Source organism: Leopardus geoffroyi, chromosome D1 (genome assembly GCF_018350155.1).
Source record: "Leopardus geoffroyi isolate Oge1 chromosome D1, O.geoffroyi_Oge1_pat1.0, whole genome shotgun sequence".
Taxonomy (NCBI): domain Eukaryota; kingdom Metazoa; phylum Chordata; class Mammalia; order Carnivora; family Felidae; genus Leopardus; species Leopardus geoffroyi.
In genome coordinates, this window is record NC_059329.1 from 46,534,565 (window position 1) to 46,562,477 (window position 27,913).

Here is a 27,913-nt window from a genome sequence, read left to right on the forward strand (position 1 = left end):
CTTCCTTATACAGTGAGGGAGCTGGACTACTTTTGAATGTTCTCTGGCTTGCACACTGTAAGAGGTATTTCCTGACTCCCATTGGCACAATCACCTCCTTGCAGGGAGCACAACATGGTTGCATGTGGCAGGCCCTCACTGACGGCAGAGCTTTTACCTGATTGTGTTGGAAGAGCCTATTTTCAACCATCTCCTGACTACCCTGTAAGTTCCTGGGGACTCCTTATAATGTCCCAGCACCCAGCACAGGGCCTGGAACAGAGTGGGCTCTTTATAAATGTTTCCTGGATAAATACACGAGTGAGTGAATAAATGAAGTGGCGGTAATGACTGCAGCATTAACGAAACCCTCTAATATCATTGGCATTATTAAATCAACAGTAGTAATTTCTTTTACTTGTTTGGTGATTTGACCTTCCCCAGGCAGCATCTTCTTAAGACCCTTGTCATCCCAGGGCTTTCTGCCTACAGGACCAGTATGGAACATTTACATTCAGAGTGGACAGAGCTGTAGACACATAGACAAACTTTAACTTGGCTTGTTCCAGACTGCTTGCCAACTCATCACTCTTCTGTTTGGACTCATTACCACATTCTTCATTACAAGATACTTTTGGAACATGAGGCAAAGCCCTTCCCTAAAGCTTTATTTGTTCTGGTTGCATATGTGATCTGCTTGCTTTCAGATGCCATCACCCATCTCTGACAGTTGGGCAGGGGGTTATGACTTCATTTCAGCACTAGGATTTCTCCTGGGCCCCATGGTCCAATGGGAACCATTTGGGAAATTTCCTACAGCAGCTGCTTCCACACAGGGAAACAGGATAACAGGAAACCTCCTACTGATCTTCATCAATGTCTTTGATAGGATCCTTACTTGTTTAAGCTTTTCTCTATTTTCTGCCTTACATCGGTAAGAAATATAGCTCAGCGGTAAAGAGCACGAGTCTTACACTTAGAGATGGATTTTCATCCTGGCTCTGCTTCTTATTAGCTATGTATGTTGGGTGAATTATTTCTTTGAGCCTTAACTTTCTCATTTGTGAACCAGGAATAATAATGTTATCTACCTCATAGGGCTGTGGAGATTGGAGTAATGCTGCAAAGAGTTTAGAATAAAGCTTGCAAATAATACACCCTCAGTCAATGCAGCTATCATAATTCACTATTACTTAGTGTGTCCACTGCTCACACTGAGGATAGAGTGGCTAGTGAGAGGCTGCGGTAAGTTTTCATCATTACCATCAACATTTGGATGGAAAGAGAAAGAGATTCAGATTTATTAAATGCTGGCCTGAGAGCTTTACTTACTAGAATCCATTTAATGTTCAGAAAGACCCCAACTTACAGATAAAGCTCAGGGGATTAAGGAACTTTCTTGATGTCACACAGCCAGGGTGGGAGCACATCTTCCTGATGCACGTTTTTTCCCTGTTTCCCCCAGAATACCCAGGGGCCCAATGGGGCTTTTCATTTGGTCCTTGTCAGTGGTGAATATCCACGTACTGACCTTGACATCCTTCTCGATACTTAGAACTAGAATTGCTGTGTATATTTAGTTCTTATTCCTCTCCCACTTCCTTAACTGGCCCCAAGATGTTCTGTGAGTCCTGCTGTAACTTCTCTTTTCTACTCAGTCCGCGTCAGTCTGGTTTCCTGACAAACTTTCCTGTTTCTCTGGGTCTATCACTCTCCTCCTTTCTGTACCCAGCCATTTCATTTCCACTGCCTCAGCTTACCCTGTGCCTGGGACTGTCTGTGGTAGTATCAGTAGGACTGGGATCAGTAGCCCAGGCCAGGCTGGCTCAGCTACATACAAGGGGTGGGATGAGGAGGGTGGGAGAGATAGTGGAGAGTGTAAGGGACACAGAAGATAACTGGGCTGGGGGTAGGGAGGCCAGTAGGGAACCTGGGGAGACTGACAGAGTCAGGAAAACACCTGCCTGCTCAGGTGAGGGCAAACAGCGTGCCTGGGGATGCTGTTGCGGCAACAGAGAAGTTAGGAGTGCTCTGTCTGTGCTATGGCAGATCTCAGGGGGAGCAGAGTCTTCAAGGCCTTGAACTTGGGGGAGTCAGGGTAAAGCAGGCTGAATGCTAGACTCTAAGCTGATATCATATCAGGAGGAGTTCAGTTCCAATAGTATCTAAAAATGGAGCAGGATTAGGGATTTATGGACAGGCCTGGTTTCAGACAGTTTATTTGTAATAATAAACCATCAGATGGTCCCAGAAATTCCATTGCATTGGCATACAGATTGGATGTCCCAGGCTGCCTCTCCTACTCAGAAGTTGTACCAAAAATTCTTTGGCAGACACTGGCTTCTAACTTTTAGTTCTGAAAATGCAGTCACCATACCTAACCCATATTCTATAATCTAAAATATTTGGAGGAATGGTTATAGGCTATCATTGGACTCCATTTTCCTGACTTCCTATAATAAATCTTTTGCCTACCATGTTATTTTTTTCATATTAAAAAAGTGTTAACTATACAAGTGGAAACTATAAATAAATACATTCTTTGCAAAAAAAATTTAAATGAGTAGTGAGTGAAGAGTAAAAATCCTGCTCATACAACCTCACTTAACCCCACTTCCTTCTGTAAATTATCCCCCTATCTAGTCAGTACGCTAACTTTCTGCTATAAGTTTTTCTATGCACTTAGGAAGATGCAGGAGTGTCCAGAATTACGGGGTGGGAGCCAGAAGGAGCAGACTGCTCTGGCAGAAGTAGTATTTTATCACTGACGTTTGTTTTCACTGTTCATGGTAATAATAAGACACAGATCAAATAGGGGCGCCTGGGTGGCTCAGGTGGTTAAGTGGCCGACTTTGGCTCAGGTCATGATCTCACAGTTGGTGAATTTGAGCCCCGCATCAGGCTCTGTGCTGACAGCTCAGTTGCCTGAAGCCTGCTTCAGATTCTGTGTCTCCCTCTCTCTGCCCACTTTGTCTCTCTCTCTCTCTCAAAAATAAATAAACATTAAAAAAAATTTTAAAAAGCAGACCATTAGATTTTATCATTTACTATTGTTTTCATGTTATTGCCTAAAATTATTGTTTTAAGTTATTCTCAGTTGATATATCCCCTTATTGCCTACACTCAGGACAGACAGCTCTCCCTTCTTTGCCCTACTGTGGTAGGCCACTGTTCATATGTCCAATATGTACATTAATGTGTCTTATTTATTTATTTATTTATTTATTTATTTGAGAGAGAGAGAGAGAGAGAATGAGAGAGCATGAGCAGGGAAGAGAGGCAGAGGAAGACAGAGAGAAAATCCCAAGCAGGCTCCATGCTCAGTTTAGAGCCCGACGTGGGGTTCAATCTCATGACTCTGGGATTATGACCTGAGCCGAAACCAAGAGTTGGACACTCAACTGACTGAACCACCCAGGTGGTCCATGTACATTCATGTATTTTTAAATGGGATAATCTATATATATTGTTCTACAATTTGCATTTTCTCCCTCACCTTCGTTTAGCAATATGTCCTTGGGATCTTTCCATGAGAGCACATAGAATTAGTATAATTCTGCCACTTTTTTATTAGCAGCTGCATAGTATCCCATAGTATGGTTGTACCATCCTCCTCTTGATAGATATTAGGTCTTTCAATATTATGCCACATCAAACACCACAGCATCACTTGTTTCCAGTGGCATGAAATTGGACGCAATCTACTGTCTAATGTCCTTAGATGACAGTAATATCTATATATGATACTTAATAGTAATACTCATTTTTTATCAAATGCTTAGTCTATACAAAGATCTGTTCTAGGCACTTTGCATGTAAGTAACTCACTCAATTCTCAGAACAAACCCTATGAAGTAGGGACTACATATTATCATCCTCATTTCACTGCAGAGGCACTAAGGTAATCTCACCCAAAGTCCTATAACTAATAAGTGGCTGAGCTGGGATTTGAACCATAGCACTCTGACTCCAGGATCTATACTACTGACCTCATTGTGCATACAAGCCTCTTGTGCATTTGCACAAGCTTTTCTCCAGGTTACGTAGCTGGAAAAGAAAACATTTTATATGTATTTCCAAGTTACTCTGTCAAAAGTAGCTGTATCAGTTGACACTCCCATGGAGTTTGAGAGGGCCATCTTCCCTAAAACCTTGCTAGTGCTGGATTTCATCAAGTTTACTCATTTTTGACAACCTGGAAGGTAAAAAAAAAAAAGTCTTTTTTTTTTTCTCCCTCATTTGAAAGCTAGTTTGGCTAGCTAGCATAATACATAATTCTAGGTCAAAATTATTTTCTTTCAAAGTTTGAAGTTACTACTTTACTGCCCAGCATTCAGAGTGACCTTTCAGAAGTCTGAAAGCCAATTTATTTTTGTTCCTTGTAGGTAACCTGTTTTACTTCTTTGAAAACTTTTAGAGTTTTCTCTTTGTCCTTTTGGCTCTGAAACATCCCTAGTATCTGTCTAAGCAAGCATCTTTTAAAATGTCCCTTGTCTGACACTTAGCAGGCCCTATGAAGTCTTGAGCCTTTCTTTGGGTTGGGGAAATTTTCTTTTATTATTTCTTTGTGGATATCTTCCCCACCAATTCTCGGTTCTTTCCTGGCATTTCTCCTGAATGAAAGGAGGCACTTCTGAATCAATACTTTGTGTCTCTGGATTATTCTGCTTGGGCTGTCATAACCAAATACCATATACTGAGTGGCTTACACAACAGAAATTTATTTTCTCACAGCTTTGGAGGCTAAGATCAAGGTGCTGGCCAATTTGGTTTCCAGTGAGGGCTTTCTTCCTGGCTTGGAGACAGCTGCCTTCTGGCTGTGCCCTTGCTATGTCCTCACATGGCAGAGAGATAGCTCTGTTGTTTCTTCCTCTTCGTATAAGGTCACCAGCTCTACTGAATTATTGAATTGACCTCATTTAACCTTTATCACCTCTTCACAGGGCCTATCTCCAGATACAGTCACATTGAGTTCAGGGCTTCAACATATAAATTTGAGGGGAACACAATTCAGTCCATAGTAGTCTCTTAATTTTTCTGTCAGATTTTCCACTCTTGATAGTTTCTGCAGGTTTCCTGACACTCAGCTTCTGGTTAACAACCCCAGTTTTTGCCATATCCATTTTATTATTCATCTCATCTATTGCTTTTTAAATTTTACTATCATAATTTTTCATTTCCTGTTTGTTTGTTGTTTGTTTCTTTTTCATAGACCCTGCTGCAATATCCTCAGGGCTCTTTTGAAGGATGACGATATTTAGAATTTTTCAAATGCTCTTTTCTGTTCCTTTATCTGTCTTTTGTCCGGGATCGGCTTTCCATTTGTTGATCTTAAACCTTTCCTTTAGAGCTGTTGAATTTCCTCAAATATCTGGTGATCCTTGGTTTTTCATCATATTTATGTTTGAAGGATGAGTTAATTAGCAGGTATTTTGGTAAGTTTTCCCTCCAGTTTTGATCTGTTCGTTTCCCCTCCACTTCCCTTTGGTAAATGGAGGGTTACTTGTGACCCTGTGAGTAGGACATTTTGACCGCAGACTTCCCAGTGAGGTGCTGGGAGCAGGCAGAGAGGCAGGCTTGGGGACCACCCTCCTCCCCACTTCGTCCTTTACCCATCCCCAGTTGCCAAAATAAGGAAACCTTTACTTAGACAAAGCCCCAGTTGACAGGCTGGGCAGGAACAGCTTTCCCTTTTTCCTTTCTCTGTGTCTGTGGAAGTTGGAAAGGGTTACTTCAAGCCCTGCTTTTCTCACAGGCCCTTTATACACCAGCAGATGCCCTCCCCAGAGAGGGGACTTTCTTTCTTTGAGTAAAGCTTTGTGTTTTATCTCACCATCCTGACCCCTACCCCTCACCTACAGCTCCCTGGAGTAGAGGGAAGAGGAGAGAGGTCCGTTATTTATGGGTCATTTTAAAGATGAATAACCCTGATGAGCACTTCATAACTCCCAATTCTTTCTATTTGCTTCCTCTGAGCTGAGAGATTCTCTGCCCCTACCTTTAAAGAAATTTACCTTAAAAGTGTTTTGGAGTATGTTAATACTCTGTCCTGAATTCTCTATCAGTCTGATCCTAACTGCTTTCTAGCCAGATTTTTATCATAATTTCTGCCTTCTCTCTTGTTTGCTGGTGTTGGTAGAGACTCACTGATTTTAAAAGCTATCTTTTGATTCATGGTGGGAGGGTGGGTATATGCTCATGCTTAGTTCTCCATTTTGATTTGCTTCCTCCTTTTCCATATGATCTCTCCTCCTTATAATGAAATTGCTGATAACAAAGTTGTTGGAAAACAGCTCTTTGTTCATTAAAATAATTTCATTTCACTTACGTATACTATCGCTTTGAAACCTCACAACAATCCTGTGATGTAGGCATTTGGTCCAAATACACATTTGGTCGAGGAGGAAGCTGAAATTCAGGAAGGTTAGCTAAATTAATTGAAGTCAGATAGCTGATAAGAAATAGACCTAAATCTGACTCCAAGCCCACTTTATACTATTACATAGTATTTAAATGTTTGTTATATTTGTTTTCTCTAGTTTTCAGTGTGTTTATCTTTATTCCCCCCATTAATATATATGTGCCTTGAGAGGAAGGGCCCTGGCTATTGTGAAGGTAACTGACTTCATGTTTTACAAGCATCAGTCAGTTAAAATTTGTAAACCAACTGAGTCACCTGGGTGGCTAAGTCGGTTGGGCATCTGACTTCGGCCCAGGTCATGATCCCACAGTTCGTGGGTTTGGGCCCTGCATTGGGATCTGTGCTGACAGCTCAGAGCCTGGAGCCTGCTTTGAATTCTGTGTCTCCCTCTCTGCCCCTTCCCTACTCACACTCTATCTCTCTCTGTCTCTCAAAAATAAATAAACATTGAAAAAAAATTTTTTTTAATTTGTAAACCAGCTAAATAAAGCAACTAATTACAATATATCATGATAGCAACATATTGCAACTGCACATTATAGTGGTAGAAATGTTTTATTTGAGGTCTTTAAATGTTTTATTATGTCCACTGAATGAAAAACTTGGTTGCAAGTCAAAAGTAAAACTGGAGTAAAAGGAAAGGTCAAAGTTCAGCTCTGGCTGGAGTTGTTATGGCAACTCTCTAAGCAATAGGTCTGCATAAACAGAAGACAACATAATAGGAAATACCTATCAATCTCTAATATCAACCTTAGCTTATTAGTTTTCTATTTCTTCAATAGAATGATATGCTGAGATGACTAGAATTATGTACTTTTATGTATTCCATTACATTCACTGTCATATTATTCTCTGGAAGCCTGCCTCAGGAATAACAAACTTTCTGAAGGAGACAGAATCATGCCTTGACATTCCTAAGGACAGAGTCACCTGGGCTGGTTTGTTCTGATCCCATTTGGTTCATCTATTCGACAAACATTAATTGAGCTCCTATGACTTTGGCTGCATAATAAAACTACCTGAGAACTTTTCCCAAATACCATGACGAGTTTTCACTCCTAGACCAATGGAATCTGCATTCATATATTTTTAAAGTTCCTCAAGCAATTATGATGCATGTGAAGGTTGAAAAAACCATTGCTCCATGATATATTACAAATTGTGTTAACCACTGGGGCCACAAATAAAAATAATTGCTAATATTTATTGAGTGCATAGTATATGTCAGGCACTGTTCTATGTGCCTTATATGTTTTAACATGTTTAATCCTCCTAACAACCCTAGAAGTTAGGTATTACTCCCATTTATAGATGAGGAAACTGAGACAAGAAAGATTAAGTATTTGGCCAAAGTTATACATTTAGGAAGTGGTGGAGTCCAATCTCGGAGTCCATGTTCACTGCTCTACAAACTATTAATAGTATCATAGTCTCATAAATAATGATAGGACAGTAGATACCTATTCAAAGCACCAAAAGTGGGAGGTGAAAGTAGGAGGTAGGGGCAGAAAGCCTTCCTGTAGGAGGTGGTACCTTAATTAGGTAGAGGAAGAATGGGAACCAGCAAGGAAAAGTGGAGGAAGAGCTTTTTAGGCTCCTGTTTCCCCTACCTTGCTAGACAACCTGCCTCCTCACCTCCCAGGAGGTCCTTCCTCCCTCTTCCCCACACTGAAAACACTGGAATGTCCACAATCATCCTTAACATGCCTAACATTTCAACTAGGAAGACTGAAGTCATGCACAATTACTCATGCAATTTTTCCTTGTGACAATAGGTCCCTCTGTGTGCTTGTCATTCAAATATATAAAGCTCCACTCTGTTGTTTTTTTTTTTAAACAGCCTTTGTTATAGGAACAATTCACAAACGTGTCAAACACACATTGGTTCCCCACCCCCTTCTCCTGTCCCCTCACCTGATTGAGAGGCTAGAAAACAATATCCTGGCTTGCCAGGGACCTGTGTCCACTTGCTGACCCTGTCCCAATGGAAGCTAACCCTGCATTTCACTTTGCTTCTAATCAAGTATGGCTCTAAGTTTAAGTTTGAGGTTAACCTCAGGGAGTACTTAGCCACACCTGCTGTCCCTTCTGCCTGGCCCCAGGGGTGGGAACAGACTTTCTGTTGAGGAAAGGGAAATGCTCCTATGCTACTAATTACCTGTGGGAGGAAAGGAAGCTCTCTCCAGACACCAAAAATACCAAGGACCAACATTATAAAAAGCAGTCTTTGTACTAGCCAGCCCCATCATTCAGCCTAGGCTGGGGCTACAGGGAAAAATAACTCCTTCTGCAGCCCACAGGGTCCCTGCATCCCAAATGGATGCCTCAGGAGGCCATGCCCTGAGTGGGTGTCTGCTGGGGGATGGGGTCTCAGAAACATGGATGGAGGCTGACTGCCCAGAAGCCATAGGAAACTGCCTAAAGCTAGCGTGTTTACTGATGACTTTGCTAGAATAGTCATAGGCCTGTGAGTAAGTAACAAGGTGAGAAGTGCAGGTCTGCTGAGGTGTGAGGCGGAGCCGTGGGAGATTTCTCCAGAGTCTGGGTAATCTCACCACAGCAGGCCCCTTTCCCTCCCTGTGCTTATCAAGCTCGGGGCGATCCCCACTTTGAGGGTAGGACTATCTTAAATATAGAGAAAGAAGTGTTACCATCTGGCCTGTTCCATTCCCTTAGACTTGGCTGCGACAGGCCCAGATAGAGTCCACAGCATCTGGGAGACTCGGGTCTGGAGGGTGATCTTGGGGGAAGGGTTGAGTTGCTATGAAAATTGGATTTGGCCACAGGCTGGGAATTGGAGGCTTTCACAAACAGGAAGGCAGTAGGGCCATTTGGCTGGGCCTTTGGGCTCAAGTGGCTTCAGAATTTGGCTGCTGATCAGTGTTGGGGAATGAGCTGAAACCTGAGGGTGCCCCAAGGATTGAGGACCTTTGAATCTGAAAGCTGCCAGAGCCACATTGAAGTTCTTAGAGGGCCTGTTTTCATGGTCTGTCTTACTTTACAGAGCCTGGGACAGATTCCCAAGACTCTAAATTGCCAAAACCAGGAAGTCAGGGTACTAGAATTTCATACTAGGCAAGTTTCCCAGTCTCTCACTCCAACATTTCTGCATCTGGGCAGACTAGGGGAACATTCTTCCATTATAATACCACATGTACAGGATCCTTGGCAGCGATGTGCATGGAGGCACATCTTTCTTTTCTTCCCTCCTGTTGATATGGGCTCTCCTTTATAGACTCCTCAAGTGTCAGAGCTCAAAAGATTTTAGAAGCCATGTAGACCAATTCTTTTGACAGAAAAGGAAATGCAGAACTGGAGAGAAATGACTGGCACAAAGAAACACAGCTGGTTAATGAAACCACTTCTTCTGACAACCAGTGCAGGGCTTTTTCCATAATACCACACCCTTTGTAACAAATAACATTTGTGTATCAGGGGCTCCTGCCCATTCCCCCTTCTGTTTCCCATTTTACTCACTTCCATGCACAAGGCCATAAAGTGCACCTTGTAGACGGTAAGATGACTTTCTGAAAGGTTTCTGCTATTTGGCGTACTAACAAAAACAGTGTTAGGTTAGAAAGAAAGAAGCCGTCATAGCCAGAGGTTTACAATGTGAAGTGCAGGTCACCCAGGGTGGAAGGGCAAATTCTATGACTCTCAGGCCTCAAAGCTGTCCATGAACCAGTAGCATGGGCCTCACCTGGGAGTCTCACCCCAGAACTGCACTTTCCCCGGATCCCTAGATGATCCAAATACACATTAAAGTCTGGGTAGAACTACTTTTAGGTAAGGCTCTGCAAAAGTCTTCCTCCTCCTCTTCCTGCCCAAATGCTTAACCTCCCACCTCCCTCCTGCTCCTCCACCCGTCTTTGTCCTCAGTTCTAAATGCTATCTTGCTCTGCCTTTTCTTGAAATTTAAAGCCCCAATGGGGTGGGGGTGTGTTATATTTTAAAAGGGGACTTGTTTTTTTAGAAAAATAAAATATAGGAATTCGAAAGAACTTTTGCAGCTCCAATGCCATGTTGTTAATGTAGAAATACAAACATCTACTATGTTTATATTGGCTTGCTTGTAAAATCATCATCTTTGGTTATATTTAGGAACTTGATGGCTTGGAAAGTATACTGAAAAACTCTGAGAACAAAAATATTTTTCCCCTTAACTCTCTGGAAAACAAAAATCTCTTTTAAAAAATCTTCAAACATCTTTTCCCTACTTTCTTATCCCCATCCACCATTACGCATTTCCTCCTCTTACCTTTCATCCAGTTCAGTTTTCCTCATTTCATTTACATTTTTTAAATGGAATTTTTCTTATTACATGTATATTCCTTATAGAAAAAATAGGATATAAAGAAGCAAAAGAAAACACAACCAGACCCACAACTACTATAAACGTTTTATAAAAAATTATCTCAAATCTTTTTGTGTATGCATTTGTTAACAAAAATGGGATAATTCAGAACATAATTAGTATCTAGTTCCATTTCTTCCTTCCTCTCCTTTTTTTCTTTTCTTTTCTTTCTGTCTAGGCTTCACGCCCAACACGTGTGGAACCCAGCACGGGGCTTGAACTCATGACCCTGAGATCGAGACCTGAGCTGGGATCAGAAGTCAGATCCTTAACTGACTGAGACACCCAGGTGCCCCAGTATCTAGTTTCTTTTACATAGAACTATAAATCACTAACTTCTTTACATCTGTGAACATAAAAATGAACATTTTTATTAAATTCTGCCATATGGATTGTACCATGACTGATTTAATAATATTTCCATTGCTGGATATTTAGGTAGTCCAAACTTCTCACTATTAAAAATAGTACTGCATATCCTTACTGATTTTCTTACCTTAAAAAATTCTTTCATTAAATCATAAATGTGCTATTACACTTGTGACAAATATTTAAATACAGAAAACATTTTTGGGCCATCATTCCCAGTCCTGATTCCCATCCCACCTTCCCAGAGGTAATCACTGTTACCAGTTTTGTATATATTCTCCCAGACCATTTTTTATGCATTTAGTACATATATATGTAGCTATAAAAAATAAATTACTATTCCAAGTTGTTGGTTCATTCGTGGTTATTTTTCACACCAATGGTATAATATAAGACCTATCATTCTTCAAATTGCCTTTCTCACTTAAACAATCAATTTTGGAGTGCTTTCTGTATTAATGCTTATAGATCTACTTCGCTCATTTAAGCTGTTGTATGGTATTTTGTGTCATGAATAGAACGTAGTTTATTTAGCATGTGTTGTATCAATTGACTTTTAGGGTACTTCCACTTTTTGTCTCTTATAGAGAATACATTTATATGAGCTTCTTTGTGTAGATGTGTGAGTGTGTCTTTAGGGGAGATTTAGAGAAGGGGCATTGTTGAATCTTAGGATCACTGACTTCTTTCTACGTATGAATGAGAGGATCTTTTGAAGATCCTGGAGGAAAAAGTATAGTTCATTTAAAAAATTTTTTATTTTTTATTTTTGAGAGAGTGCACAAGTGGGGAAGAGGGGCAGAGAAAGAAAGAATCCCAAGCAGGCTTCATGCTCAGTGCAGAACCAGACACGCGGCTGGATTCCACAACCCAGGGATCATAACCAGAGCTGAAATCAAGAGTTGGACGCTCAACCAACCAACTGAGCCATCCAGATGCCTAAAAGTATAGTTCTTAAAAGCCTGAAAAGTGATTTTTTTGCCCCAGCTTTATTCTTGGTTTCCAATATTATCTTGAGGTTTCTAGCTAGAGTGGATGGAGGCAACTGAACAAGAGAAAGGACATACCAGGCTTTGGGGGAAAAACAATAAGTAGGTTTGGCTGAGTTTAAGATGCTGCCTTACAGGAGGGAAGAATGCCTATGGTGCGGGGCAGATGGGGTGTCCTCCCCTACTTCTCTTGTTCCAGCTGCTCCACTCCCACCACAGCTCAGTGAATCCAACTGTCAACCCAACTTTTTTTGTTGTTTATTTATTTATTTATTTTGAGGGCAGAGGAGAAAGGGGCAGGGATAGAGGGAGAGAGAGAGAATCCCAAGCAGGCTTCATGCTGTCAGTGCAGGACCTGATGCGTGGCTTGATCTTACGAACCATGAGATCATGAACTGAGCCAAAATCAAGAGTCCAACGTTTAACTGACTGAGCCACCCAGGTGCCCCATCAATTCAACTTTCGATGGGTGCACATGGGGTAGAAAGCATAGCATTAGGTGCTATAAGGATTTCAATAGGTGACATGGTCTCTACCCTTGTGAAGGGGAACAGACATCCATTCATCAGGAGATGTATCAACACTTACAAGCCATGCTGTACTACCAAGTAAAACTTAGGGCTAAGAAAACAGCCACCATTACTGCTGAGTGAACATCAAGTCCTCTGCACCTTTCACCTGGATTAATTGCCCCCAGGTTTTCACTTGGTCTTCTCACCTACAATCTCTCCTTTTCAACCTATCCAGTTGACTGCTGATAAATCTGAAAAAGCCACTTTTTGGTATCTTTGATCTTGTTCATTTCCCACTCCTCTTATTGTGCCAGTAAGCTTCCCCTCATCCTTTAAGATTCAGCTTAATAATGTTAAGGTGGTAATTATTTGTACTATATAAGTGTGTCAAATCAACACATGGTACATTTTAAGCTCACACAATGTTATATGTCAATCATATATCAATAAAGCTGGAGAAAAAAGACTCAGCTCAAGCTTTTCGTTCAACATGTATTACTACTCCACATGTATTAAGCACATACTATGTGCTTATCACCTCTACTAAAAATTTCCCCTGACTCTAGGCTCTTGAGAATAACTCCTTCCTTGCTTATTCTCTTGTAGTAGATCCTACTTTATTGTCACTACTTTTTACATATGCATGTATATATTTTCTTCCACTTCTCTTTATTTCATTAAAATTTTTAAAATTTGGGAGACTGGGTGGCTCAGTTGGTTAAGCGTCCAACTCTTGACTTCAACTTAGGTCATGATCTCATGGTTCATGACTTTGAGCTGCTTATCGGGCTCTACACTGTCAGTGTGGAGCCTGCTTGGGATTCTGTCTCCCTCTCTCTCTGGCCCTCCCCTGCTGGTTCTCTATCTCCCTCACTCTCTCAAAATAAATAAAAAAATAAACTTAAAAAAATAAGAAATAAAAATTTTAAAAAATTGGAGCGTAGTTGACATACAACGTTACACTAGTTTCAGGTGTACAACATAATGATTATTTATTTATTTGTCTCGCCTACCTCTATTCCAAACTGTGAGTTCTTAAAGTGCAGGGTCTCTATCTTATCCATCTCTGTACCCCCAGTATCCAATATGATGCTGGGCACATGCTTGATGCTTAATAAATGTTTAACAAAAACAATAAATAAATGAGCTTCCCAGAAATGTGTACACTGTTTCTCAATGCACTTTTAAGATTTGGAGGTTAACTTTTCTTAGAAAGAGAAGAAACCATGTTAGGTGGCAAGAGCAGAGATGGTCTTTGAGGTGACTTGTCCTAGATCCTGAAAGTAGTAAAGGGAAGAGCTGGTACTTGCCCAGGTCTAAGTCTTTTCATTTTGTACTTCAAACACGCAGTCTACATCACTGTTGCAATATAAGGGGTACTAAAGAAGTGTTTATTTAAAAGAAGAAAGGAGGTGTGCCTGAGTGGCTCAGTCATTTAAGCTTCCAACTTCGGCTCAGGTCATGATCTCACCGTTTATGGGTTCGGGTCCCACATTGGGCTCTGTGCTGACAGCTCAGAGCCTGGAGCCTACTTCGGATTCTGTGTCTCCCTCTCTCTCGGCCACTCTCCTGCTCACACTCTGTCTGTCTCTGTCTCTCAAAGACAAACAAACATTAAAAAAAATTTTTTTTTAATGAAGAAAAATAAAAAAAGAAAGGAAAGATTTTAAAAAGATCCCGACTTCCCCTAGTTTGGAACTGAACTTAAAATTTTTTTTTTTTTAATTTTAGAGAAATAGTGCAAGTGGAGTAGAGGGGCAGAAGGTGAGAGAGAGAGAAAGAGAGAGAAAGAGAGAGAGAGAGAGAGAGAGAGAGAATCTTAAGCAGGCCCCACACTCAGTGCAGAACTGGATGTGAGGCTAGATCCCACGACCCTGGGATCATGACCTTAGCTGAAATTAAGAATCCAACACTCAACCGACTGAGTCACCCAGGCACCCCAGAAATGGACTTTTTAAAGCTCAAATTTAATGTTGCCTCTTGTCTAAAGCCCTTTGATCATTTCTCATTGCTCTTAGGTTAAAGTTCAAAATTTTAATTTGTCATGCGAGGCTCCACATGGCCTGGAGTTTGCCTATTTCTCCAGCACCCTTTTGCATCATTCTTCCTGGGGCTCCTTACACTCCAGCTACAGAAGTCATTTCTTTGATTCTCAAGGTCACCAAGCTTCTTCATCGGTAATCAGCTCCTTATGCCTGGAACACCCTCTGTACCCACCCCCCACCCCCACCGCCTCACTAACTGCCACTCATCCTTCAGGTCTCAGCTTAACTGTCACTGCCCAGGGAGACCTTCCCTCAGCCGCACAGCAGGCTGGCTCACTCTATGGTATACTTGCATGGTGTTCTATCTCTCCCCTTTATAACACTAATGATCATTGTAACTTGACCGTTAAGTGTGTAATCATTGAATGTTTGTTTTTCACTCCCTGCCTAACTCCAGATTAGAAGGCCCATGAGAACAGGATCTGCATCTGTTCTGTTCACTACTTTACTGAAATGGCTTTATCTACATTACTTCATCTAGTTTCACAATCTTGTGAGGCAGACATTCTCATCTCCTAGTTGACAGAGGAGAAAACTGAAAACTCAGAGGGATGTGTGGTAGAGTCAATATTTGAGCACAGTTCCATCTATATTACTGAAGGGTTAAAAGAGCTAATTCATTTATTGGGGATTTGGAGTCTCAAGACCAGAACTTAGTAAGGTAATCATTCTGGGCATGTCTTCTCACCTTCTGTATAATAGAGATAATATTACTTACCTTACCTTCCTCATAATTTTCCATAGGATCAAATAAAATAATACATATGACTTGCCTGGTAGCCATAATACAGTCTACAGATGTAAGTGAAATAAGTAGTATTTTTCATCAGACTCAAGTCTGTAACGGCTGGTGCTTATCTGGTCTGCCCACTCTGGGCATCAGTTTCTTCAGTAAAATTGTCAGTTTGAAGACACTGAGTCCAGATGTCCCTGTATTTTATTTAGAGAAGGTTGGTAGCCTGGGATTATGTTGACAGCTAAAAGATTGAGGATGACAGCATTCATCTTACAGAATGAGAACTATACATTTAGCTTTAAATAAAGCAATAAATAAAATGCAGTGTGTCTAGTATTTAGCCTCTATTATTGGTCACCAAGAACAGATTCAATGGTTAGGCAAGTGTAGTTAATGATTAGCACGAATGGTTGAGAGTTTAGACTTTGGAGTCATAGACTTGAGTTCAATTCTTTCAGCTCTATACTTACCTACAAAGAGGACTTAGCAAGTTACTTAACTCCTCCAAGCTTCATTTCTACATCTTTAAAGTGAACCTACCCTTAGACCGTTGTAAGCATTAACACAAATAATGTAAGTAAGCACCCGGGACACAGGAAGCACTCTATATATGTGGAGAGTTGTTATTGCCATGTCAGTCTTTCTTTCCTGGCTTGCTGATCCCTGTACACCTATTTGTTCCATGTTGCTCCCATTCCAACTGGAATGATGACTTTCAGGTGTCAGAGTCTTAAATATCAATGCCAAGAACTCTGTTTCTCAATCTGCAACTGTTCCAAGTGAGGCCAACCCTGGATAAAGGGGAGAGCTTTCCTCCCATGTGTTCTGCACAATGAGTCCCACCAGTTTCTTATAAGTGTGGGGAAACTTCTTTATTTGTGCAGAGCAGCAAATTCTTCCATCCATGTCTCTGCTCAACTACTTTTGAGGGTCACACTAAGGATGAGAGGATTTTATCCTCTCAAGTGGCTTCAGACAGCTGAAGGATGTGCAGTTTGGAGCTGCAATAAAAAACGCAGTTTTATTGTTTAGTCACTATGGCTACTATCACACAGGCTCAATAAGATGCTTTGATTCATTATTAATTTCAAAATGAAAGCCTTTCTGTAATTTTTTTTTTTTACCCTGAGCAATTTGATTTGATTTGATTTGATTTGATGCTACTTACTGGGTATTTTATTATTATTAGTCCCACTACAATACCCTTTGCATTGATGAAAATATTTTCCCTCTCTTATAAATACATTGTGACATAAATCTAGGTCAGTTTCATCCTAGAGCCATAAATCAACAGTGTAGTTTAAAATATTAAGTAAAATGCATGAAAAATTGAGACATAATAGAATTACTCCCATCTAAACACAAATTGATTATCAACAAACTTACAAAAGGTGAAGTAAATCCAATAATAAGCAACTTGTTGACTATCAAATGATTTTTGGAATTATAAAACATTTAAGATTTCTCAAAAAATTGTTTCATAATAATATTTTAATCTAATGATCAATCTGTTTTTAATTTTAAAATAATAAAGCTTCCCCATATCAAAAATAATTTTAATATATAAACTCCATATCATTTGACATGTAATTACTTTGAATAATACATTAAAACTAAAATAAATGTAGCACCTACACTAATTAAACTTATTTTATTTTTTTAATTTATTTTTTAATTTTATTTTTTAATTTTAATTTTACACCCAAATTAATTAGAGTATAGTGCAACAATGATTTCAGGATTAGATTCCTTAATGCCCCTTACCCATTTAGCCCATCCCCCCTCCCACAACCCCTCCAATAACCCTCTGTTTGTTCTCCATATTTATGAGTCTCTTATGCTTTGTCCCCCTCCCTGTTTTTATATTATTTTTGTTTCCCTTCCCTTATGTTCATCTCTTTTGTCTTTTAAAGTCCTCATATGAGTGAAGTCATATGATTTTTGCCTTTCTCTGACTAATTTCACTTAGCATAATACCCTCCAGTTCCATCCATGTAGTTGCAAATGGCAAGATTTTATTCTTTTTGATTGCCGAGTAATACTCCATTGCGTATATATATATATATATATGTGTATATATATATATGTACATATATATATACCACATATACCATGTATATGTACATATATATATATATATATATATATATATATATATATATATACACACACCACATCTTCTTTATCCATTCACCCATCAATGGACATTTGGGCTCTTTCCATACTTTGGCTATTGTGGATAGTGCTGCTATAAACATGGGGGTGCATGTGTCTCTTCGAAACAGCACACCTATATCCCATGGATAAATGCCTAGTAGTGCAATTGCTGGGTCTTAGGGTAGTTCTATTTTTAGTTTTTTGAGGAACCTCCATACTGTTTTCCAGAGTGGCTGCACCAGCTTGCATTCCCAAGCCTTTCTGTAATTTTGAAGTAGGAGTCAGGAGTTCTAGTGATAGCATTGTGTGTGTTTTCACTTAAAATGTACTTTTTGAGAGCTACTATGCTGTGGTCTCTGGAGAGGAACACAAAGATTAATGACTTCTCTTTCCCTTGCAGGAAATAAATGCTATGCAGGGGATAGAAAAGGACACAAACAATGGGAGGGAGTGAACAAGTAGGCAAGGAAGGACGCTCTGAGCGTGGCCACCCTCTACTCTGGATTGGGATTCGTGTGTTTGGGGTGGTGGGTTAAGGGAGTAAAAGGAAATGAGCACTCTACTGGGCCTAGCACTTGTACTTATTAATTAAATTAGCCTGAGCAAGCCACCTACCCTCTCTGAACCAGTTTTTCACATGAAAAAAGAGGAGATTCTTACCTCAAAAGATTGCTGTAAGGATTAACCGAGATAAAGTACATGCCAAGCAGGATGCTAGGCTAATTGTAGATAACAAGTATTAGTCACTATAAATATTAGTATGATTAATACACCAAAACATAAATAGTACTAAAAAAAATCTTGTCAGCATATAGGGTCAGTGGAGGAGGCTTAATGAAAAAGATTTTAACTCTTATTTCAGCAGTATGGTGTGGACGTGGAGCACTTCTTAGATATGCAAATGTGAGATATTTACTAAATATTTGCCACTCTTCTGACACAGATGATGACATCCTGTGGTCACTCCCCTCCCCTGGTGAGATATTATGTGGTGGTTTCATGTTCACCCCACCCAAGATGGTGGGTTATCTGATGGTAACAGAGAAACAGGAAGATCAGTGGTTTTAAATATGCAGCGACTATATGTTTTACAATAAATAACTCTTCCATTTCTATCAGTTGCTTGACCAAAGGCTGAAAAAATTATGATATAAAATGATAAGGAACTGAAGACACAGCTTTTGGAAAAGCTGAAAGCCTCTTTGATGTTGGAAGCACACCCTGTCACGCATAGCGTGCTGGGTAAGAAGATGGCTGAAGACGACTTTACAGACAGGATAATCGCTCCAGTAGACAGATGGAAGGGGGAAGGGGGTCTGGCTTTGTACCTGTAAGTGCAGCTGCACCTTCCTTGATGAAGCTGTTCTGCACTCTAGAATCTCTCATTCGGTTTGCTCAAGTAATCCAGATTTGAATAAACAGTCACTGTGTGGAAGCTAACTCAGATCATTTATTATAAAACTCCTTGATTTATAGGAAATATGTGGTTTCTAGGAGGAGAAAATGAGACAATCTGAGATATAATGGTTATTATTCATAAGAAATGAATGGTCTTTGCTCTCTTTCTAAAAGCATTATTATCATAAGGAAATTATAACACCCAAAGGTTTTATTGGCATTAATGTGGTTATATCTATGTTCATTATGATGATAATCATAACAGTGTTACCATTTTTGAGCTTCTAGCTTAGGTCAGTGGAAGGGAGAACTCAAACAGCCTTCTAGGAGAGTTTGAGCTTGGCTTCAGGTTAAACCATATGGCCTTTGGAGAGCTGCTCATATTCAGTCTCTAGGCTGTAAGCTCCATAAAGGTAAAGGTCTTCCCTATCATCTTCAGGACTGTATTATACTCAGAGTCTAGCAGAGCGTCCAGTACATGATGGGTGTTACATCAATATTTGTTGAAATATTTAACATTCATTATCACTTTTAATACAACAATCCTGACAGCTCAATAGTATTGCTCTGGTTTGTGAATAATAAAGTTGGCCTGCTTGTTTCAAATCTATCTGCAGAATTATGGATGAGATGCGGTATTGCAGGGTTGGAAGAAATTTGCTTTATGGTCACATGATCTCTGAGCTTAACATGGGAGAATCAAGGCGAATAATATTGTTTATGTAAGATGCTTTTCATGCTTTCACAGAATGCGAAGAAGTAGCTCTGTTGGCCATCTGACCAGAGAAGAAGTTTGAAACCGTATTTATGGGGAAGTGGAGATGTTTGGTCTGGAGAAGAGAATGCCTCGGGGACATAGTAACCATACTTTCATACCCAAGGCCGACTCAGAGCAGAAGAGACTGTCTTGAGTGTGTAGGCCCAAAGGCCAGAATGCACTGCAAACTTTAGGGAAACCAATTTTGGTTTGATATAGGGAAGAACATTGTAACTCCTTGTGCTGTTTAGAAATAGATCACCTTGGAGGTAGTGAATCTCATTGTTGGCAAATGACCACATGATCATTTGACAATGATATTGTAAAAGGGATTTAAGCATTGGCTAAGGGGAGAAAGACACTAGGCTAAATGAATATCTCCTTCTTATCTCCTAGAATATTATGATTCTATAATCATGTATTTGAAATTTGTAAAGATGATATCCAGGTAAGTATATATTTATAAGAAAATTAGGTAATAGCTTAGGTCAGATTCCATTAGCCTATAAGGTCCCCTAAAGCAGGATATTTGTCTATGTGATACAGCACTATGTTCCGTGCACCCAGCACCATGTCTGGCACATAGTATACCTTTAGTAACCTGTGTTAAATGAATCAGTTGGAATCCTGGGCACACTGGGGAACCTATCATGCTCTGAGCATTGACTTCACAAGAAGTTATTGAGTGTGCTAGGAATGAAAGCTGAACCAGATCACCTTTCCTGTTCCCCTTTCCTATATGGAAATGCTAGAGGGAAGCATTTCCATTTATTGGTGTGGGTTTTTTTTTAATGTTTATTTTTTTGAGAGAGAGAGAGAGAGCGAGCATAAGCAGGGGAGGGACAGATAGAGACGGAGACATAGAATCTGAAGCAGGCTCCAGGTTCCGAGCTGTCAGCACAGAGCCCTACACAGGGCTCGAACCCACGAACCATGAGATCATGACCTGAGCCAAAGTTGGAGGCTTAACCGACTGAGCCACCCAGGCGTCCTTCCACTTTGTGTTTTAAATGTTGCACTCACATAGAATCTTTTCCTTGGGAGAAGTGCTTCAATGTGTGTATTTTCTGTTGGCCTCACTAGCTCACAAGCTATTTGTGAGTAGACCATGCAGAAGCCAACTTGTAGAATGCTGGAATGAGAGGGCTGGCAGGGCTCTAAGAAATGCCCTACTCTATCTGCAGTTGAGAATGTACAGGAGTGATGTGGACATAAATTAGGCTGAAAACCATAATCCAACATGGGAAGTCCCCCCTGGAGGTGACACTGGAGAAACCCCAGAGGGAGACAATGATTTAATCTGTCTAGCACCGATCAAGATCTCTATACAATACAGTTGACCCTTGGGGGTCTGGGTGGCTTAGTCACTAAAGCGTCTGGCTCTTTTCAGCTCAGGTCATGATCTCACAATTTGTGGGTTCAAGGTCCACATCCAGCTGTGCCCTGACAAGCACAGAGCCTGCTTGGAATCTCTCTCTCTCTCTCTCTCTCTCTCTGCTTTTCTCTTTGTCTCTTCCCTGCTCACAGCATGCACAAGTGCACGCGCTCTCTCTCTCATAATAAATAAATAAACCTAATAACAAAACAAAACAATACAGTTGGCCCTTGAACAACAACAGGTTTGAGCTGTGTGGGTTCACTTACAAGCAGTTTTTTTTTCAATTAATAGAGTACTATAGTACTATAAATGTATTTTCTCTTCTTTGTGATTTTAATAACATTTTTGTTTCTCTAGTTCACTTTATTGTGAGAGTACAGTTATAATACCATAGTATAAAAAATGATTGTTATCCTATCAACAAGGCTTCTAGGCTACTAGTAATTTTTAAGTCAAAAGTTATATGCAGATTTTCAATTGTGTGGGAGGTTGGCTCTAACCCTTTCATTGTTGAAAGGTCAACTATATAGTGAACAAATAGTTTCCAGCAGCAGTGCTTAACTTGGGACCAGAAAGCCTGGATTCTCCTCTGAATTTGCTGTCACTGCCTGCGTGATCCTTACATGTTCCTTATCCTCTCTAGATGTCATCTGGGGCTATCAAGCATTCAAACAACTATCCTATCTATGGGATACCAGTTATAGAGGCAGGAGGGCATGGTTGTCTTAACTAGAAGCAGAAATGGAGAAAAGCAAATGACTTCAAGGGCCACTTAAAGCAGTAATTGGACATGGGGTGTGAAATGGGGGTGGGGGTGGTGAAGGACAACTTCTAGATTTCTAACCTAGGCAGCTGGGTGGATGCCAGTGATGTTTGCTGAAATAGGAACCAGCAAGCAGGAGTGGCTTTTGAGAGGAAGCTGATGAACCATACCTTGTACTCCCGGAAAAGGCCACACACTCAGAAAGATCCTGGCCCTTAGGCTCTTCCCCTACCTCCTTGTGTGAGAATAAGCCCACTGCATGAGAGCGTGGGCAGACCAGGTAGCTTCAAATGTGACAGAGTCCCCTGGTTATGCTTCCTGATGCAAGAATGTTTCAGGAGCTGGTGTAATTCAGCTTTAAAAAGATGAATATCTTTTCTTATTGCTAAGGCAGCTCCAGAAGGCAAATATGGAGATCTGGGACCCACAAACCTAAAATTACAAAGAAAAGAAGAGAACCAGGGGATACTTCAAGATTAGAAGCTGGTTTTCTGCCAGAACTTTGCTTTATTTAATACCCTCACCCACACTCTCCTTGGTTTCCAAAGACCAAATGCGAGGCTTGACTCCTACATCTTGTCATTGTCTCTAGGCCTTGGTACTGAATGAATGAAACCAGTAGAATAAAAAAAAAAAAAAACATGGAGCTCCCTAAGACCTGGCAGGGGCTAGGAGCATCCAGCAGACTGAGAGACTGAGGGAATGGCAGGATGGAGATCGATGTGTAATGAAGAGAACAGAGCAACCATGGCACTGAACTACCACTGATCTCAGCCTTGCTGCAGGTCTGGATTCACTGAGCTGACCCCCTTAAAGCCATGATGGAGTATAGAGAATAACTGACATCTCATAGCATCTTCTGAATATTGCTGTGTGGAGAGGACCCGTTTTTATATATAGCAGAAAGGGACATGAAGGAGACAAAGGTGGGGAGAGCAAATGTGAAAATGTGAGAAATTGCATCTGTCATTTTTAAAAAAGAGTAAGTTTAGGGGCATCTGGGTGGTTCAGCCGGTTGAGCATCTGACTTCGGCCTCTGTGAGTTCAAGCCCTGTGTCGGGATCTTTGCTGACAGCTCAGAGCCTGGAGCCTGCCTTGGTTTCTGTGTGTGTGTGTGTCTCTCTCTCTCTGCCCCTCAACTGCTCTCTCTCTCTCTCTCTCTGAAAAAGAAATAAATGTTGAAAAAAAGTTTTTTAAAGAATAAGTTTTGGGGCACTAGTGTGGCTCTGTCGGTTGAATGGCTGACTCTTGGTTTTGACTCAGGTCATGATACCAGGGTCGTGAGTTCAAGCCCCGCATCAGGCTCTGTGTGGAGCATGAGCCTGCTTGGGAATTCTCTCTCTCTCTTTCTTAAACAAACAAACAAACAAACAAACAAACAAATAAATAAAATAATATGTTTTTGTTTCTAATTACAAAAGCAAAATTTTATGGTAGAAAATTTAAGAAATAGAGAAAAGCAAAATAAAATAGTCAGCTGTAATGCTACTAACCACTCTTGCCATTTGATAAATATTTACTGAATGCTGACTAGCTGAGGCACAATTCAAGGACCACAACAACTTCAAGACTTAAGTAATGTTATCACTCCCTTTTAATCAATGAAAGCAAGAAATGAGGTTCAGAGAGGCTGAGATTTGCCTGAAGACATACAGTTGGCAAATGGTAGAGCCCAGAATTGAACCCGGCTCTGTACCCTAGTTATCTCACAATACTTTGTCTTGATCCATGGATAATACCAGAAGTGATGCCACTTTCTCAAGTAATCCCAATTTTCAGATGGGAAATCCTCCACAGCAAAAAGATACTGTATAAAGATGTTTAACAAATATGTCTTGCCTTTCCTCAGCTGCCACTAATGTCCTGGGTCTCTCTGGGGAAGTTAAGTGTGTGTTGGGGTGAGGCCTTCACTTCATCCGGTGACTAGCACTGTGCCCAGCAGCACCCGCTCAGTGCTCACCGGCCCATAGCCTCCTTCTCACAGCTCACCGGCATCTCCTCAGCCCTCAACCTGTACCATGATTCGGTGACAGTCACAGAGGATAACAACGCCCTCACTGAAGCAGCAGGTGTAAATGCTGAACCTTTCTGGCCAGGCTTGTTTGCAAAGGCAGGCCCTGGCCAGTGTCAACATCGGGAGCCCCATGTGCAGTGTAGGGGCTGGTGGACCTGCCCCAGCAGCTGGCGCTGCACCAGCGGGAGGTCCCACCCCCTCCACCACCGCTGCCCCAGCTGGCGAGAAGGAGGTGGAAGCAAAGGAAGAAGAATCGGAAGAGTCTGATGATGACATGGGCTTTGGTTTTTTGACTAACCTCTTCTGTAACCTGTTCAGTGAAAAGCTGAACTCTTAAAAAAAAATGTGTCTTGTCTTTTAAGTCTTGTCACACTTCCTGCAATTTTGTAAACTCATCCATTGCAAAAGTGATGTTTTGATTCTTTGCCCTTTGTGACAACCAGAACAGAAAGAGACTCTCCTTCCATTACTTGGCTGGAGGCTTCCTTCTGCTTCTGCCCAAAGCAGGCTGTGGTTAGCACTCACTGTTTAACCTCTTCCTCCTGCAAGTCCTTTTTTGAAGTAGAGCCTTTTTCTTTTCTTTTCTTTTTTTTTTGAGAACACTTTGACACCATGGACATTCTGTAATCCTAAATTATCAAGCCAATTACTTAAAAAGAAAATGAACAAATGTGTGTGACAACCCTACCCCATTTTTAGGCTTCATCATCTCCCACCACATCTCTGACTCCAGCTCTAGCCTTGAATCGCTGATGAGACTCAGTTCATCCTGTCATTAGGATCAGTTTCTACTGCACAGAGTACTTGATGATTTTTTAAAAGTTGAAAGTTTAATGCTTTATTCTTCATAGAAATGAATTAAGTGTGAATGTCAAAATAGCACTAGCATCAAAATGACCTTAACAAAATGTCATATACCCAGTACCCAATTCTGACTACCCAGCTTTGCCCCTAGCCAGTCACTTGCTGTCAGCTTTAGACACTTCCTGTGCAACCCCCACTATTAACTGGCCCTGCCTCTTCCAGAGGACTCTGGACTCTGGAAGTGGTTCTTAATCTAGGGTTGTCATTCAGATTGAGAGCTTTGGAACCAAACTGCCTCAGTTCAGATTCCTCCATTACCACTCTCTGTGTGACCTTGGAAAGTTATTTAACTTCCCTGTGACTCACTTTCCTTGTTTGTTAAGTGGGGAAAATGATACCTATTTTATAAGGTTGTTGTGACATCAAATACTTGAAATGCTAATGCTTGCAAAGGTCTTCTAACATGGGTTGGTATATTGTAAGCATGTAGTTAATGTTACTTATTAAGACAAGTGGAGTTGTCTGTCCATTGTGTCACCCCAAGGGCCAGTAGTCAAGATCTATTTCTTAAAAATAATTTAAAATTTTAGTGATTTTCCTGTAGTATTTATTGGCATTGCTGAGTAATTTTTAAAAAATTGCACACGCATAGTAGTTTGCCTACAATTATATATTCAATAGACTTTTATGGGCTTGCCTAGAAACCTTAATAATCACTTACAACACTGTGCAAACACATATACATACACATATATATATATGTACATATATATATATATATATATATATATATATATATACACACACACATCTACCTATCTATTTACATGTATTCACATTTTTTTTTTTTTTGCAGTGGATTTTTGGGCAACACTTTTTATGCAATATATCTGGTTTATTTTATAAATTTATTTTTCCTGTTATTGATTTTTCATTTCCAAAGGTTGGCTGGTAAAGCACTGTCAAGACTCAGTGTGGTCCTGAATAGCATGCCCAAGATTTTGTATTTTATTCCCTATATGATGAGGAGTCGCCCATGACTTCAGAGGAAGACAGTGTCACAGTCTAACATGATTTAGGGAGTAGAGCAAAGGCTGGTCTGATTAGATCTTGGAGTCAAGGAGGTCAGTTAAGAAGCTGTTGGAACAACCCAGATTGAGAGTGTCAAGGTGCCAGATGAGAGGAGATACATGTGAGAATACTTTGGGGTAGTATTAAGAGGACTCAAGAATGACGTGGTGAGAGGGGGCCCCTGGGTGGCTCAGTCAGTTGAGTGTCTCACATCAGCTCAGGTCATGATCGCACGGCTTGTGAGTTCAAGCCTCGCGTCGGGCTCTGTGCTGACAGCTGGAGCCTGGAGTCTGCTTCTGATACTGTCTCCCTCTCTCTCTGCCCCTAACTCACTCACACTCTGTCTCTGTCTCAAAAATAAACATTAAAAAATACAAAATAAAAAGAATGAAGTGGTGAGAGAAATGGAGGACATAGTTCTAAGGAGTTATATTTTGGGTGAATGGGAGAATGGTGAAACCATTAGGACAGACTTCCCTATTGCTTTCTAAATACAGAAGGGATGCAAAAATTTCCAGGAGATGGAGATAAACTGTGAAAAGTCAGGATACAGGATACAACACAAGCCTCTTCCTCAACTCAACAAACAAACAAACAAACAAACAAATAAGTCTATGCACACCCAGTAATTTTGACATTTGAATATAAAACTAAACAAAAATGGAAGGATAGAAGAAGAAGGAGAGGAGAAGAAGGAGGAGGAGGAGAAGGAAAGGGAGAAGAATAAGGTGAAGAAGAAGAAAAAGGGGAGGGGGAAAGGAAGGAGAGAAGGAGGAGAAAAGGAAGAACATTATAGGGTTGGTAATGGTTTTCACTGATGATCCATTTGATAGTGATAATCAAGCATATTAAATGTTATATTTCAAGGAGTGTTGGGAAGATGCTAAGTTTGTAACAACACACTCCTTCATCTCTGCAGATGTGGAAGATTTCCTCTCCCAATTAGAAGAGCCAGAAACTTGTTTGGAAAGACCCAAACGAGGCCACAAGCACCCAGCTACATCCTTTCCAAGATGCTAATGCTTTCTACTTTCATCCAAGACTCCCAAGCCTGTGTGTTCAGCGAGCAAAGAACGAGATGGAGGGGCTGCCCTGGTCTGAGACTACATGGGCAGCCAACCATGCAGAAGGGAGCAGCTGAGGCCTCCAGCCCAGAAATGGTGTGTTCTACACAAGACTACATTCTCTTCCCACCTCCTTCCCAAATACTCCCCTGGCATAGGGAGTTTCTGACAACGAGAATGAAGCTTTCTTATGTTGTGTCTATGAGTTTTGTCACCATATTTTCTAAGTCAGAACTCTAGATGTATGACAAATACAGTCATACTAATGGCAACTAAAGGACAGGATTATTTTTTTAAGATTTTATTTTTTAAGTAATCTCTACACCCAACATGGGGCTCGAATTCACAATCCTGAGATCAAGAGTTGGATGCTTTTCACAGTGAGCCAGTCAGCTGCCCCAAAGACAGGGTATTTTAAAGACACTGAAAAATCTAGTGTATGTGGTTGAAACACATCAACTGAAAGACTGGTTCTACAAATATTTATTTGATACCTATTAGGTTCCAGGCATGGTTCTAGGTGCTGGCGATAGAATGGTGAACAAAATACACAACATGTTATATAATGGGAAGGGGGAAGCCACTGGGCAGTGTGTTGGGATTTAGGTTCTGGTTCATTAAGTTAAAGATATGATCCAAAAAGAACATGACTGGGTATGTAATTATACTGCAGATCTTTAACTTCTATTTGAATCCCAAAAAATTCAAATGGATTTTAACTTTTAACCCTGCCTGACTAATCAGTGATATAGTCTCTGTAACCCCTAGTGGGAAATCATGTCTCCCTTCTCTGACTCCCCTGCACTTCCTTTGGTGGTCTGAAGTACTGGATCATTCTCTCCTATGTTTTAATTGTTTACATATATGTCTTGTCACCCTTTGTAGACGCCTTCAAAGCAGATTGCTTTTGCTTATCTCTCCAGGTCCCTTGCCTGACACTGCCCTTAATTTCCTCCCCTTTCCTCCCCCATTTACCACACATTGATGTTCCTTCCATGAAGAACTTTTTGCTAGTCTCTCTGTGTGCCAAGTTCTTTCTAGACCATTCCTTCTGATGGAACACCCTTTCCTTTCTTTGCTTTGCAGAACTATAACTCTTTTT

At 40.7% G+C, this 27,913-nt stretch overlaps 1 protein-coding gene, 1 long non-coding RNA gene and 1 pseudogene across 8 annotated transcripts in view; 2 read left to right on the plus strand and 1 right to left on the minus strand.

The window, feature by feature from the left end:
• EED (embryonic ectoderm development) overlaps positions 1-27,913 on the minus strand; it is a 195,138-nt gene that overhangs the window by 114,713 nt on the left and 52,512 nt on the right. The window lies entirely within an intron of this gene.
• Positions 14,882-19,002, plus strand: LOC123601066. The gene is made up of 2 exons (XR_006713955.1): positions 14,882-14,952; positions 18,682-19,002. It is a non-coding gene; the product is annotated as an uncharacterized LOC123601066 (long non-coding RNA).
• On the plus strand, positions 23,587-24,273 carry LOC123600395 (annotated as a pseudogene).